The sequence below is a fragment of the Hirundo rustica genome, chromosome 4 (assembly GCF_015227805.2).
Source record: "Hirundo rustica isolate bHirRus1 chromosome 4, bHirRus1.pri.v3, whole genome shotgun sequence".
Classification (NCBI taxonomy): Eukaryota; Metazoa; Chordata; class Aves; order Passeriformes; family Hirundinidae; genus Hirundo; species Hirundo rustica.
This window is the reverse complement of record NC_053453.1, coordinates 25,848,448-25,863,739: the sequence shown is the minus strand read 5'-3', so window position 1 is coordinate 25,863,739 and position 15,292 is coordinate 25,848,448.

The following is a 15,292-nucleotide window of genomic DNA, read 5'->3' as shown; positions in this document are numbered from 1 at the left end:
GAATAACCTGTAGTTTACTAAGTATAAACATCAGTCGCCTTTATTGACAAGAAAATAGCATAGCTCTAAGTGAATCTGCTGTCCACAGCTTATCCTAGTTCGTAGCTTATCCATGAAACTGTTACATGTTGGAATGGTGAACTGAAACATGCCTATAAATATTGCTCTTGTTTTTAAGCCAGTTTATGATAAATTGTAGAATGTTTATATTGCTTCAGTGTAAGCATCTTCCTCTTTTATGTATATATTTTTATATATTTATATATATATATATGCATACCAGATGTATTGCAATGATAAATAATTCATTTCACTAAGTCCTCATTTAACTACAGTAAAAATATTTGATAGATTTGTGGGTTAGGTACGTAATTCTTCAAGACTTTTTTGCTGTGGGTATTTCTCATACGATATCCCCTTTGCATTTTTTGGAAAGTCACAAACTTGTTTTGCTTATTTTCCAAACCGGCTAAGCACAAACCTGCTCCAATGTGAAAGCTGAATTTAGCTCAATGTTCAGCTCAAGGCAATGATACACGTGGATGGCCTTGACTTCATGCATATACACCTGCACAACTTTTGGCTGAACCAGAGGATAAAAAGACAGTAGATGCTTGTGTTTAGACAGCTCAATCAAACACTAAACAACTGCTTTGGGATGAGCTAGTCTTGATTCCCCACAGATATTCAGTGCCATTAGAAATTCCACAAAGCATTAAAAAACCTACACTTAGGACTACAAGACGATCTATGTTCAGAGGAATTACTGAGCATATTTTTAAAGACTACTAAGAAGGACTTGTGTGAATTACTGATCATTCAATAATGATCAATATAAATGCATACAGATGCACAAAGTTATAAAATAAACTTTTTTTTTAAAGTATATCTATTAATACAAAAGAAGTTTCCATTCTGAGTGGAATTGTAATGCCAGAGACCACTACCAGTGATTTTTGTATCCACTGCTCTGAATAGTATAACTTGCCCCTTTTTTTGCAGATAAGGTTAACACAAATGTTTCCTATCTCAATACAAATCCTTTCTCTTCTGGATATGCTATTAAGCATGCAGAAACAGGTGGGGATAAAATAATGTTGTCTTCTTAGATAGGAAGAGATACTATAATTTTGGGTGGTTTTTGCTTCTTTTGAGTACAACTTCTTTTCTTGCTATCCCTTTAACAGTAGTTTGTTGGGGGTTTTTAAATACTAGCAAAGCATTAAGGAAAAGACAGATATGATTTTTGGTATGATGTAACAGGGTGATTGCAGTATTTCCCCCAGAATTTCAGATAAGTGTGAGGGTTGGCTAATTTTTAGCATTCTTTTTGATGGGCAAAAAAATATAATAGTGTAGTGTGATGTGAGGTATTTCTTTACGAGATCAGATGACCGCCCACGGCAAAAGGAAAGAGCCTGCTCTCTCTCACCAGGTGGGATATAACAGCTTTATTCTCGAGTCCTGCCCTGCCTGGCTGGAGCCCTTTCCCGGTAGCTCACCGGTGCCAGAGAGAGCCAAGCTCCGCCTGTCCCGGGGCTTTTCCCCCAGAGGGGACAGGCCCAGAGGCAGGGACAAGCCACTGCGCAATCAGGGATAAGGTGGGAGTGGAACAGAGTTGGGTTACATTCCAGTGTGGGGGATGGGCACGGCCGATCAGGGACACACCACGTGATACAGAGAAAAAACATTACAAATCCGATGAAACACAATATAAACCCAATTAATGCATTACAACAGTGTAGAATAGATGAGTTTCCTTTTCCTCCTCTTTAATTTTGGCAGACAATTGAGAAATCACTCAAACACTTCTATTCATATCACCATATCATTATGATCACAGTGTATGTGATCAGTGATTTGGAATTTTGGTGTCTCTACACATGCTTGACACAAGAATTACTCTCTGGATTCTGTGGATGGCTGTCTTCCAGCACTAGATATTTTGGGTTCAGAAATATTACAAGAACAATACTGGAACTTATGCAAAGAAACTTTAAATGGGATCTCAGCTGGCATAAGATGGAATAACACCATGAGCACCTTTGGACTTACATTGGTTCATTTCCTCCAACACAATATTTTAATTTCTGTTTTCTGTGGTTTTTTGGTTTGGTTTTTTTTTTGGGGGGGGGGGGAGTGAGGGGGTTGAGGGGTTGGTTGGGTTTGTTGTTGTTGTTGGTTTGGTTTAGTTTGGTGGGTGGTGGTTTTGTTTGTTTGTTTGTTTGTGTTTGTGGTTTTTTTTTTTTTTTTTTTTTTTTTTTTTTTTTTTTTTTTTTTTTTTTTTTTGCCAGAACATGCCAGTTTTAATGTTTCTGAGCTTGTAAAAAGTGACCATTACTCTTACTAGAGTTTATAGGAGGTCTAGCTATATATGGTATAGCTACTTGGAGTTCCTCAGCACTCCACAATGGTTCAAAGACAAATATGCCAAATATGGTGGAATTCAAGAAAATTCATAACACTGGTCATGGGCAAGGTATGAAGTGATGTGGAGTATAAACTGGTGAGCAGCAAGGACTGAAACCCTGACCTAACAGCACTGTCTGTACTCCCTGCCTGAGGAAGGACCAGCAACAAAGCCAGCTGATGCATCATCAGTGTAAACAGCATCCAGGTTTGAAGGTCCCAGGGAAAAGGGAATTTTAAGTCATTACTGGAATGCACTAATGAGATGAAAGTAAGACCTGTTAATTTTTTGTATACATCTATGGTTATAGTTCCACTCAGAGCAGCTACTTTTGTGAAACCAGCAAAACAGTTAACTGGAAGGACCAGATAAATAATTCTCTACCATAAGAATATTGCTTCCCTTTGAGGTAATGGAATATGTGACTTGTGTGTCAGCACACCTTGTGATGTGTTCAGCATGCCCATTGTGCCAACATACAGAACTTTCACAAAGCAGCCAAAACATTTTCTTGCTTTGTTCTTTTCCTGAATCCCTTTGTGCTAAGTCTCCGTGACTTTGTTTCATTGTAGAACAGGGAAATTAAATCTGTTACACTATGCTCATTACTCACCTCTCAAATCCATTCCAGTCAAACAATTTTTCCTTTCTTTCTTTTGCATTTATTGCTAATTGAGTTAAAAATATGTGCAGATGATTTTGAAATAACTACAAGATGCTTTCAGCGACGTGGTCAATAAAACAGAGCTGAAATTCAGCCTAGTGTTCTGCTTTGGGCTATAGACAGCACACAGCAAAACAAATAGTACAATGTCAAAACAAACTAGAAAAGCTTACCACTCAGATAGTTTTATGGATGATGTGTTGGCCAAAAAAATACGCAAATTCCCCTCAGAAATGAGGGTTACCCCCAAGACTGAGGGGGTTTTTTAAGTCCATTTGGACCTTCTCCAGCCAAAATCAAAATGTTCTGATGCATTTGTAGGCTGGAGAGCCTATTGAGAACTCATTATCTTCAAATAGGATTACACTCAGTTAATATGAGAACATGTACATTACAATATCACATAAAATCAAAAGTTCCAATTTGCTCACTACATGTAAATCCAATTCAAAATATTTCCATAACATATATCCGCTGGATGTTACACTATTTGTATGTCACTCTAGAATGGATTAACTCCATGACAGGCTAGTCTCAGTTTTTCTGCATTTGGTGTTTTTAAACAGTTTATATTTGTTATCATATCAAAGACAGGCTTGCAGTTTTCAAAAGGAAGAAGAGAACACAGCGCCCAAGGCTCTTCCAGCATTACATTTCTTATTCCATTTTATCTTTCTTGGTTTTGACTAATGTCAGTAACAGCTACTGGTAATAAACTGCTTGTTACAGCTTGCTCTTGCCTTCAAGCACTGGCTTTGATACATTGTCAGCCAATTGGAAGCATTTCCTGATTACATTTCCAAATTGCTTGTTTATTGATCGAAAGTTAATAAAGCAAAAGACAACTTTTCGGCTTAAATTAAATGAAAGGTTCCTTTGATGTTCAAATTATCCAATCAACCAACGTGCAATGAAATGTAAGCATTTGAAAGTTTTATCTGGAAAGCAAAATGTACTAGATAATGGTTTCTGGCACAGCTGCTGTATCTAACAGCTAATGAAAAACACCCACAACTTAAGATTTCATTTATTTTCTGTTGAAAAGTAAACGGCACTGAATTTTGTTATTTTTAAATGGCTGGAAACATGAAAGGGCAGATATTGTATATCTTTTTGACAAACTATAATTCCTACTGCAAGCGTATTTGGTTAGCTGCAATAAACAAAGTAATATACATTATCATTTCCTCAGAGTCTGGCCTTTGCTTGTGAATTTATTTGCTTCTAGTGCTGTATTAAAACTACTGTGCTCTGTCAATTATTACCATCCCATCCAAGAGGATGCTCTGACCTTTCCGGAGTATTTAGATCAATGAGAGATGTCTTGTCTCCAAAAAATATCATAAGTCTCATTATTACACTGCTTCTTCAAGAGATTTTACTCACATGGCGAAATTTATTTAAAACTTATAGACATAACATCACTGTGGTTTTCAGACAGCCACTTCTAAAAATTTTTCAGGCAATGATTTTCACTGCAATTTCTCCAGTGAGAAAGCTGGAGTGGCTATAGTATGTGGTATATACAGTAAGAACACAATAACAAATAAGAGCAAATCTTAGCTAGTAAGAATGACACTAAAAAGGTACAGCCACATTATAGCTCAGACCTCATTAGGAGATTGAGGTGTTTTATGGCAGAATAACCTTGAAATGGGCACTTTCTGCAAAAAAAGTATAATTGTGCTAAAAATGAACATAGGTAATATTTCTATGCTTCATCCTACAGTCCCATAAGAAGATTTGGGTATTTTAAGCAGAGACTTGTGTTTGTAGACCACATTGTAAGTGATTCCATACCACACAACTAGGAAAACCCCCCCTTCTTTTAGCTGCACTAAAGCAATAAATACAGTGTCAAATGTTAAATTGCCACTCTCTATTTTGTTGTGGTAGTAGTTGCTGTTGTTTAGAAGTTTGTCATTGCATTGCAATTATAATAGGTTTGCAGAAATGTGTAAATGTACTGATGCATGAGGCCTCTACATGTCAGAATTAAAATCTGTTTCTTGAAATGAAAATCCTAATTTAGATAGATTTATAAATTCTGGAACTCATTCTCCCAAAGTCAGCATGTTTAATGTTTCTTTGTCCTTTTGACACAAGCCCATATAACATCTCTGAAGATTTTAATGTCAAAATAAGCTTATAGGCATGGCCACAACTAAACAAATTTTTGATATGATGATGACCTGATCATCAGGAAAGAAAGGGAAATATGGATTTTATTGTATTAATCTGGTTATTAAAGATGCTAGTATTGTTGAAGATCAGCTTCATTAGGTCTGTTGTTTGTTGGATTTTCTTGCTCTTTTCTATTTCTCTGTAGATAGATATACATTTAGAGTAGTCAGTTAAAGCAGAAATTGATTTATGTTAAAATCCACTGCTGTGAATGCCAAACAAAATGGCAGTGGTCCAGATTCAAGATTTATCCATTTTAAAATCTTTTTTGAGATGTGAACGACATGAAGTCCAAGGGGGACAGGCAAAGTAGCACTGAAGTGCCTACTTTGGCAGGAGAGAATTAAGAGTCAGAAGCATTGACTCCTCGCAGACACCATTGGAGAAGATGGTGGTACCCACTCACTTTTGGATGACTCTAATTCTGCTCATGTGCTCACACTCCCTCAGCCTCTGCCGACTCCATCAATCTGCAAGCATTTCTGTACCTCAGCCTTTATATTTCCTCTTCTACCATCAGCAAACGTCAGGCTCAACAAGCCACAGCCTGCACAGCAATTGCATGTGGAAGTTCCCATGAATATAACATCTCTTGGACATGTCAGGGGCTGCAGACATGCAGTAAATGTCTTCATTTGGGGATCAGTGTCTGCACCTGGAGAACTAAGCCAACAGATACATTTCTAAAGATACTGGCAATAATTTTTTTCTTGTTTCTCCACAGCAGAAAAGAGGTGGAAGAGCAGTAGTGATAGTCCCAAATCAGGAACTGAATATTTTTTTATTTAATAATTTTTTCTAACATGGAGGTGGGGGGGGGGTTTGTTGGTTTGTTTTGGTTTATTTTGTTTTGTTTTTTCTTTAAGTCAGCGCATGAGGCAGTAGCTCCTCTTTTCCAGATTATTCTTCAAAGAAAAGAAGGAATAGAACATGGAAAATTAATTTTATAAGTACAAATTAATACACACATAGTATGATATCTGAAGCATAGTTCTTAAGAAAATGGGGCAAAGACCACAAGATTTGGGATTTAAATTGAAAGTACTGCAAGTAGCAGGACACATTTTGTGGTTTTCCCTTAATTTTTTTTTTTTTTTTTTTTTTTTTTTTTTTTTTTTTTTTTTTTTTTTTTGGTAGGTTGAGTTCTTCAGATGATGCAATATTGAAATCTGCCTAGTGGGAGCTCTAGAAAACATTCCGAGACTGATAACCTCATTTGGAAAGCTATGCCTGATTAAGGAGGTTGTTCCTTTCTTAACAACTTGGGATTTCCAGTAATTTCTCCTTTTGTAGGAAGCAAAACATATCAGAAAAAAACCCTTAGAACTAAAATTATAATGAAGTAGAAGTTCCAGGTTTTGCTTATGGTTTTATCCTATTTTTGACAATGGACAGAGCCCCCTCATCCAGGAGTTCTTTTTCATGTCAGATGACCTATTTACTGATAAGAATGAGTGATTTTTAGTTAACTGAATCCTGTGCATCCATAAATTTTTTTACAGGTAAATAACCCTGTGTATGTTTGGCTAAGAAATAATTTTGTTATTAATAATTTCACAGTGGTAGCTATGTAATTAATGAAGAAATGTAGGTTTTTCTACTTGAAACTGCAGTTATATTTTGCACACTACTTTCCCCTTACAGCACATTTTGCATTGTCCAATCTCCGTCTGTTTGGTGCAAGAATGTAACCAAAAACACAAGTACGGGTCCTTAAGCACTTTTAAAATTCACTAATCTAGAAGAGCACTGTAAGAGTGAGGTTTCTTAATGACATAAGAGTTCAGGAAACTTTTCTATAATATTCACATATTTCCTTATTCTGGTCTTCTGAGTTTTACAAGCCAGCATTTCTTCAGGATCTTTGTATTTCATGTGTGCAGTTTGATAGTTAAAGCTCTAAATATTTTTGAGGAGATAATAAAGTATCTACAGGTTGGAACTTAACCTTAAATAACCTTCCAGTAAATAATTTCTCTCTAAACCATAGATCAATGATGCATTAGCTTTAACAATGGCAGTTAAATTTAATTCTTAAACAAGCAAAATACCAGAGGCCATCTGAAACCCAGGCCATTAATTGGATGCTGATGTTGTTTCATTTTAGTGAGAGTAAACTGCTAAGTACTGACAGAAGACAGAAGCTGCTACATGCAACAGTAACCTTTTTCCTGCCACCCAGATGTGCCCTGGGGTAGCCACTTTAAGGCATTAGAATGTTGTCATCAGAAAGTTTCAGGGGCAAAGTCCAACACACTCTGTGTGCACAAAGCCACAGGCTTGTTCTTTTATTTGATCTCTAGTGTCTGGGAATCTTACATCACTCAAAGAGTTAATCTGCTTAGACGCATTTGGGAATTTTAGCCACAAGGGACTTCTGTTTGCATCTAGGCAATTCTTTAAAAAGCTGATGCCTATGAAAAGGTTTCAGCCATGTTAACTTGCGAACTGTACAACAGTATAACATATCATTCACTCCAGCTCCTCCTCCTCACTGTGTAAATGGGAGTGTAAGCAATATTGTTATTTAAAGATTAGGCTTCATGTGTGCTTCTGTACTATGCAGCTATTTAGCTACTACGCAGTACCAGGCAAAGGTATTTCTCTTGTCTAATTTGTCACATGACCACCACAGAAGACTGAATCCCTCAGAGAGCTGAAGGCGTCTGAGACATCTAAAAAATTCACCCTTTGCATGGAGAAAATGTTTCACGATGAAATAATAAAATGGGATTTCAGTTAGGAAAAAATGAGATAAACTAGTGCAGCAAATAAGTAGAGATTGTACACACAGGCAACCCACTGATCAAATATTTCTTAGGGCTATCAAGGATCTATCAAGGATACTGAGCCAGTTAGATGAAGAAATTACTGAAGAGTGATTTACTGAGTTGTTTAAGAGTCATGTTAGAAAGATTAGTTTGCTCACAGCAATGTGCTAGCTCTGTTTTATTTAATGATTAGTTAAAAGCTGTGGTAGAATATTACATAAATGAGCTTCAGCTGTTGAAACTGAATTTAACTGTTGGGTATGCTTACCCCTACACTGTCAAACCAAAATTATTTATCATGTTATCAAAAAATTAGCTCCATGAATAGTTCTCTACTCAGAGTCAGTATAAAAGCATAGCTATACAGTAAAGAAAGCACCAGCATTTTTCAAGACATTTCTATTTGGGTAGAATAGTTCTGCTGTTCGGACATTTGAATCATTGGATAACTGGCCAGAATGGATCTGAAGGGGTTGGCTGTATTTTGAGTCCTAGAAATCAAGAAAAAAGAACAATTATGATGCTGATTGACTTGCTTTGTTAAGCAGACAAGAGGATGGTGTTCTCCAGAGAATAATCCTGGTAGCTCTCAGTGCTGACAATGTCCCCATTCTGCAGATCACTCATCTCCTGAGCCCTGCAAATTTGGAGCTGCAAGGAATACCACTCTCAAGAACCCCCCTTTTCCTCCTCAGCAGTTCACTGTCTCGAGTCAATACCACCTTCCTCTTTGCTGCTAGACTCAGAGAGGAGCCTTTGGCCCTGATTAGCTTCCATGAATTCAGAATTCTGAGAAGTATTGGTTTTTTCCCCCATCGTTACTTGTGCTTAATCCTTCTCCTCACTTTTAAGTTTCATCATGCAAAAAGACCATTGGGAATTTTCATCTGTGTCTATTTTTTAATGGACATCAGAGGTGGGTTTTTTTGTTTGTTTGTTTGTTTTCTTTTTCTCCTTCAACAACCTAACATTTTCCTTATTTTATTTATTTGTTTGTTTGTTCGTTTGTTTGTTTGTTTTTTTAAATTCACACTGGTTTCCTGAAGTAAGGAAATCTAAACCCATAAATTTTGGATTTCAGTCTTCAACTTCAGTGTAAGTTGAGACCCAGTTAAAAGCCTTTAAGAACATATTTTAAAAAGAAAAAAAGAAGAGAAAAAATTATTTTTCCTGCCTTCAAGTGTAACTCATTATTAAGAATTAAATATTTGCACATTTATTTCCCACAAAGCTCTCAATTAAAAACACTCAGTTGCCCAAGACTCTTAATGATTTCTGGTGAGATTAGCAAAATTCTGAATACATGTCATCATAAACTTGATGTGCGCATCTGGATTTTTAGGGGTTACAGGTGAGGAGAGCATTGACTCCAGCTTAGGAGCCATTTTTCTTCAGTTTGCTTTCTCTTGGCTCAGACTCTAAGCTATGATGAAGCACAGGGGCAACTTTCACACTTGCCTGCGTTTGCGATACTGCGATTTGTTAACTCTATACAGGTGAACATGCTCATTACTGGCAAAATCATAGGAAGGGATCTCAGAAACTAATTGACACCACCATTGCAGCAGATCAGCTTAAATAGCAAGCATACATAGTGTAAGCTCTGGAATGAATGCGCTCTAATAACAGATATTTCCAGACGCTGGATTATGATGGATGTACCCAGCAGGGATAAATTACTTCTCTCCACAGCATGACTGTGCCTAGGAGACACATGCTCTGCCTTGTGTACTTTTATCTTTCATTATACTTCACAGAATCAGAGCAGCACCAACACATAAATGTTCTTGTTTGCTTGCCCCACATAAAAGACAACATGCCACTACTCTGTTCTTTGCAACACAGGGCTATACCCACTGAACTGTGTGCCCATCTTCACACACAAGTTCACAAGTGCATTTCATTTTGCTGTTAGGTTTGCTCTGCTATGTTTTAGTTATTCCCTTGGGGCTGGTATCTAACATAGAGGAGCCTGACAGTTAATGGATGGTGTACATTCCCAGTTCCCAAGTCTGATCCAGCAAACACATATGCATAGTGGCTGAACCCTGTAAAAGTTAGTCAAGAGGAAGGGAAGTTTGTGAGGTGATGTCTTTCTGTTATTCCCATATAGGTATGTCCATGAGGGCTCAAGTCGTGTTTTCTTGCCCATGGTTGGAAGGCTGAGACTAAGTTAAGAAAGAAAAAATATTGCTATCGGCCAGTGAAAATCTTGTACTTGCTGAAACCTTCTAAGTTATGGAGTAGCTTCCTAAGAGAAACAACAAAGGTGTCTTTGCTTGCAACGTGTAGGTTTAGAAAGTAGAGAACATATAAGAATGAATCATTCTCAACTCCCAGGAGGACCAATGTGCAATTATAACCCTTTCCCATCTTCTAGCTTAATTATGTTATTTCCTATTTGTGTATCTCTAGATTTAAGAATCTTGTAAACAAACCGTTCTTGAGGAAGATGACATACTTCTCATCATTAGCAAGTAGAATGGCAAGTCAGCAGTAATAGTTACCTTTCAGTTCCAAACACTACCCTATTTTGGTGAAAACTTCCACTTTGGACGGGTTTCCAATACAATCCGTGACTTGAGTCATGACTCAGTGACTTGAGTCATGAGACAGTGAATGTCACAGGTGAGGAAGAAGTTTCCTTGACTATACAGTCAACTACAGAAGTGCTTGTACTGTCCTTAAAGCATTGGGTAAAACCTGTCTTGGAAGACAAAACCAAGTGAATAAAAACATTATAGTCATGACCCTTTACAGCTGGCTAAAACGTATCAGTAATACTGACAGAGTCCTTTCCATCCGGGCAACAAAAAATTTAACTGTACCTTGGGTTTTTGCCATGGGGGCATAAAGAAAGGACTGGTAGAAAATAACTGAGTATCAAATGATCATCAATTTATTCAGCTTAATTAAGCAGAAGAGCAGTAACTTGGGGGAGGGGGACCTGCATCCTTTCCCATTAGAACCACAGGTTGAGACACGGGTACCAACCAATGTTTCAGCACAGCATCTGCCCTGCAATGCAGCTGCCAGCTCCACCAGCACAGCTGCAACCAAGCTTGTAAAGGGTCTCAATTTCAAAAAGATAAAGTTTGAAACATTAAGGAAACTAGTTAATGAGGTCAGCTGGATTAAAGAGCTCAGGGATTTTAATGTGGAGAAGGCGTGAAATATCTTTAAATCAAAGGTGTGAAAACTGTCTGGAGCTTGCATTTCAATTGAGGGGAAAATCTTGTAGCGAATGGCTCCAGAACTGGCTGGATAAATAACCAAGCACTTCTGAAAGGGCAGAAGAAACACAGAGTTTGCCTAAAGGGATAGGGAGTATTCTATGCCTGAGAAGTAGAGATAAGTGCCAAAAGTAAAGCTGAATCAGACCTTTTAAACTGAGACAAAAAGAAAAAAGTTGAGTCTTTTTGTTTGTTTGTTTGTTTCCTTGTTTTGGAGGGGTTTTTTTGGTTGGGGTTTTTGTTTGTTTGTGTTTTCTTGTTGTTGTTTTTGTTTGGTTTTGGATAGTTTGTTTTGGTGGTGGTTGTTGTTTTGTTTGGTTTGTTTGGTGGTTGTTGTTGTTTCCCAGCCATGTATGTATAAATATAAAAGAAGAACACATAGGGAGACACTCAACCACAATGTATTGGAAAGGAGGTCAAGAATAAAATGGTTCATCTGTGACATCAAATTTAAATCAAATGTATTACTTTCTTTAATGACATAAGTGCAGACTATGGGAAGTGAGGAAGGGCTGTAAATTAGAATAGCCAGGCTATAATTAAGACTAAAAGACCAATGCAATTACATCACATAGGCCTAATTATTTCCATCCCAAAAATAACCAACTAGGTAAATTCATGAAAGTGCAAATACAGTGGCAGTGATCTGAGTGCATCTGTCAAGTGGAGTGACCAAGCTCCTGACAGGGATCAGGAAATAGAGTCCTTATATTTTAGATGATGGTGAGGACATAGTATAGCTTAAACTCTGGCGGTCAAATCAATCAGATTCCAGCATTATGCAAGGCTATAGGGGAAGTCTTGAAAGAGAAATTAGGAAAGAAGGGGTAATGCATGAAATGTATTGGGGCTTTCCAAAGGGATGTCTTCCCAGACTAAATTCATTGCTTACTTGATAACTGATTTCTTAGATGAGGGAAATGTAGTAGTTCTAATCTATCTGGAGTTCAGTAAAGGTTTTGATTTATTGCCACTTGCGAAGTGGTTCAATGAATACATGTGACTAGGCTCCTCAAAATAAGAAAGACTAAAACCAGTAAGTCTGACCCAGAAGCAACCTGCTCACCTTTCCCCCAATAGTATGTCTCAGTTCATACTATCATACAAAATTAAACTGAATCCACAATGCTTTAATTTTGTTTTGCACTGCAATATAAAGCCAAGTGATATTGAAAGAAATGTATGTTGCATTAACCAATTTCACATTATAATTATTAATGCTCTAGTTGGATAAAATATTGCTTGTTTTTCAGTAGAACTAATGAAAGAAAATGAAATTACATCATTAGGAAAATAGGCTCATTTTAAATGCATCATATGGAAAAAGGGAGAAAAATAGTTAGGTCCCCCTTTGCCCAAATTAATCAAGCATAGTTATAGATTCCAGAAAATCTACATTTTTGTTTAAATGCATTAACTGGAGAGGCCAGCTGAGGTTAGTAGAGGCAAGTCATCCCTGGACACTGTCTCATTTACAGCACTGCCTTGGAGAATAACGTGCTGGCGCATATTTTTGTGCTGTTGACTATGGGTTCTGCTCACTCTCCAGCTGGGAACATCTACTCAAATTTTTATCGGTAATCGGTGTTTTCTTGCTTCCACTTCCTCTGTTTACCCGCGTGTTTGCATCCATCTGGATGGATGATAGATTGTGCTCAGACATTTTGGTGAATCAGTCATGTTCCTTGGTTTAAAAATTAAGACAAAACAAAACTAAACTAAAAAAAAAAAAACCCAAACCAAACCAAACCAAACCAAAAGTTTCTGTGTAATGTAACTTCTCACAAAGAGCCCTTTCTTTCTTTTTCCAACATTATTTAATACTACTTGGTATAGCTGCATTTTTAAAAGCCTGAATTTGGGGAAATAGCCAGAGATATTGTGAAATTTACCTTCCTTAGAAACAATTACAGAAAACCAATGCCTAAAGAGTTTTTCTCAAATAGAGAGAGAGAGAGAGAGAGAGAGAGAGTCTCCCACATATGGATGTGGGAACTGAAAATATGATGGGGAATGCTGACTATTTTTACAATACTTAAAGCTTACTAAAACACTTGGTAATGCACTTGCTTGCTGGAGATGGTCTGATGCAGATTATGGTTTAACAGATAGTGATTTGCCAATAAACACTTGGCAAACAGTTGGGAGGCAGAGATGTGGAACAATCCATTGCATTAGCCACGTTTTAATGATTTTTTTTTTCAGAGGGAAGCTCAGCAAAATTGTAATTTCTTTAATAAATAATTAAGAGTGTATTATTTCAATAAATAAATTAGTGTTTATATAGTAAAGAATACAAATGTTTTGTGCATACATTCTGACCTACTTCTCCAGTACTTCTTGGCTGTTTCCCAAAGAATTATTTTTAAAAATTAATGATGAACATCAAAATATTTCTGTTTATAACATCATATCAATAGTAGTTAAATCTATAAAATAATTCAATCATTTATCCTTCTTATCTTGGGAATGTTTAATCAAGCTTGATATTTGCTTTAAATTAGCACTGTCAAATGTACATTAGTATAAAATCTCCCAAATCATGAAAGATTTATAATTTAAAATGTATTTGGATTATTCTCCAGTTAATCAGCTAGATAAAAATTAGTGGTACTGTAACTAGAACAATTAATTGGATTTAAAAATTAAAAAATAACCAGCTCATGCTCCTTCATGTACTGCTTCACTTTGGAAACACAAATAATATCTTAACTATATCTCAGGAGTTTTGTGAATCTGCACTATAATCATAAATCCCTTATTTAATTTCTTTAACAGGAAAAAAAAAAGTATTTTTTTTTCTAGGGGAGATTAGAAAAAAAAAGGGAGGAATACATTCTTTTGGCAATGATTCTATAAAAATATTTATGTACAGAAACTCAGTAAAATATTATCACAGCTGAAACTTTAAATAAAAAGAATTTCATATTTAGTTTAAGAGGTTCCTTTATTTGTCACTGTTGCAGAGGTTTTTAGGAGGAGAAGGCCATGGATAGAATATAGTAACTTTGCTCTGTACATTATTTTAGTTAGTAACCCTTATGTGCTTAGCATCATTAATGATCAAAATGAGCTTGTAAGTAAAGCACCAGTGGGCAGACTGCTGTACATCCCTGGGTAATTACTTCACTAATGTCTTGCAGAGAGTGTCTGATGATCAGGATAGCCAATTTCTGTGAGGGCTGGGCTGGACTGGTAGGAAAACGGCAACATGGAAATCTTCGAACACAGAACTGCCCACCTCTGTGCTGTTCAGAAGACTGAGTTGTGGAGTAAGAAGTTTGGTGTCTGGCAGACTCAAGCGGGCAAAGGAGGTTTAGAAAGGAGGCATGTGGATGTTCTTTCTTGGGAGAGATCAAAGGAGCTGTAAAGTACAGGCCTAGGCCAGGAGAGGCATAAAAATATTCTCTGCTCTTTATTCTGAAGAAGAATTTATAGGTTATGGAGGATTTGGGAATGATAATGAAGTACTAAGACAAGAGACAGTAAATAGCCTTACATTTACATTAGCCTGATTGTTCACGGAATCACGAAGTGATTGAGTCCATCATCGAGTCCATCTCCTGGCCCTGCAGAACACCACTCCCAAGAGTCACACCATGTGCCTGAGAAAATTGACCAAATGTTTCTTGAACTCTGGTAGGCTGGAGCTGTGACCACTTCCCTGGGGAGCCTGTTCCAGTGACCAAACACCCTCTGTGTGAAATAACTTTTTCTAACATCCAGCCTAAACCTCCCCTGACACAACTTCAGGCCACTCCCTTGGATCCTGTCATTGGCCACCACCGAGAAGAAATCAGTGTCTGCACTTCCTCTTCCCCTCATGAGGAAGTTTTAGACAGCTTTAAGGTCTCCTTTCAGTCTCCTCTTCTCCAGGCTGAACAGACCAAGTGACCTCAGCCCCTCCTCAAAAGGCATCCCCTCAAGGCCCTTCACCATCTTGGTTGCCCTCCTTTCGGACACTCTCTCATAGCTTTATATCTTTCTTATATCGTGGCACCCAAACCAGCCCCCAGCACTGGAGGTGAGG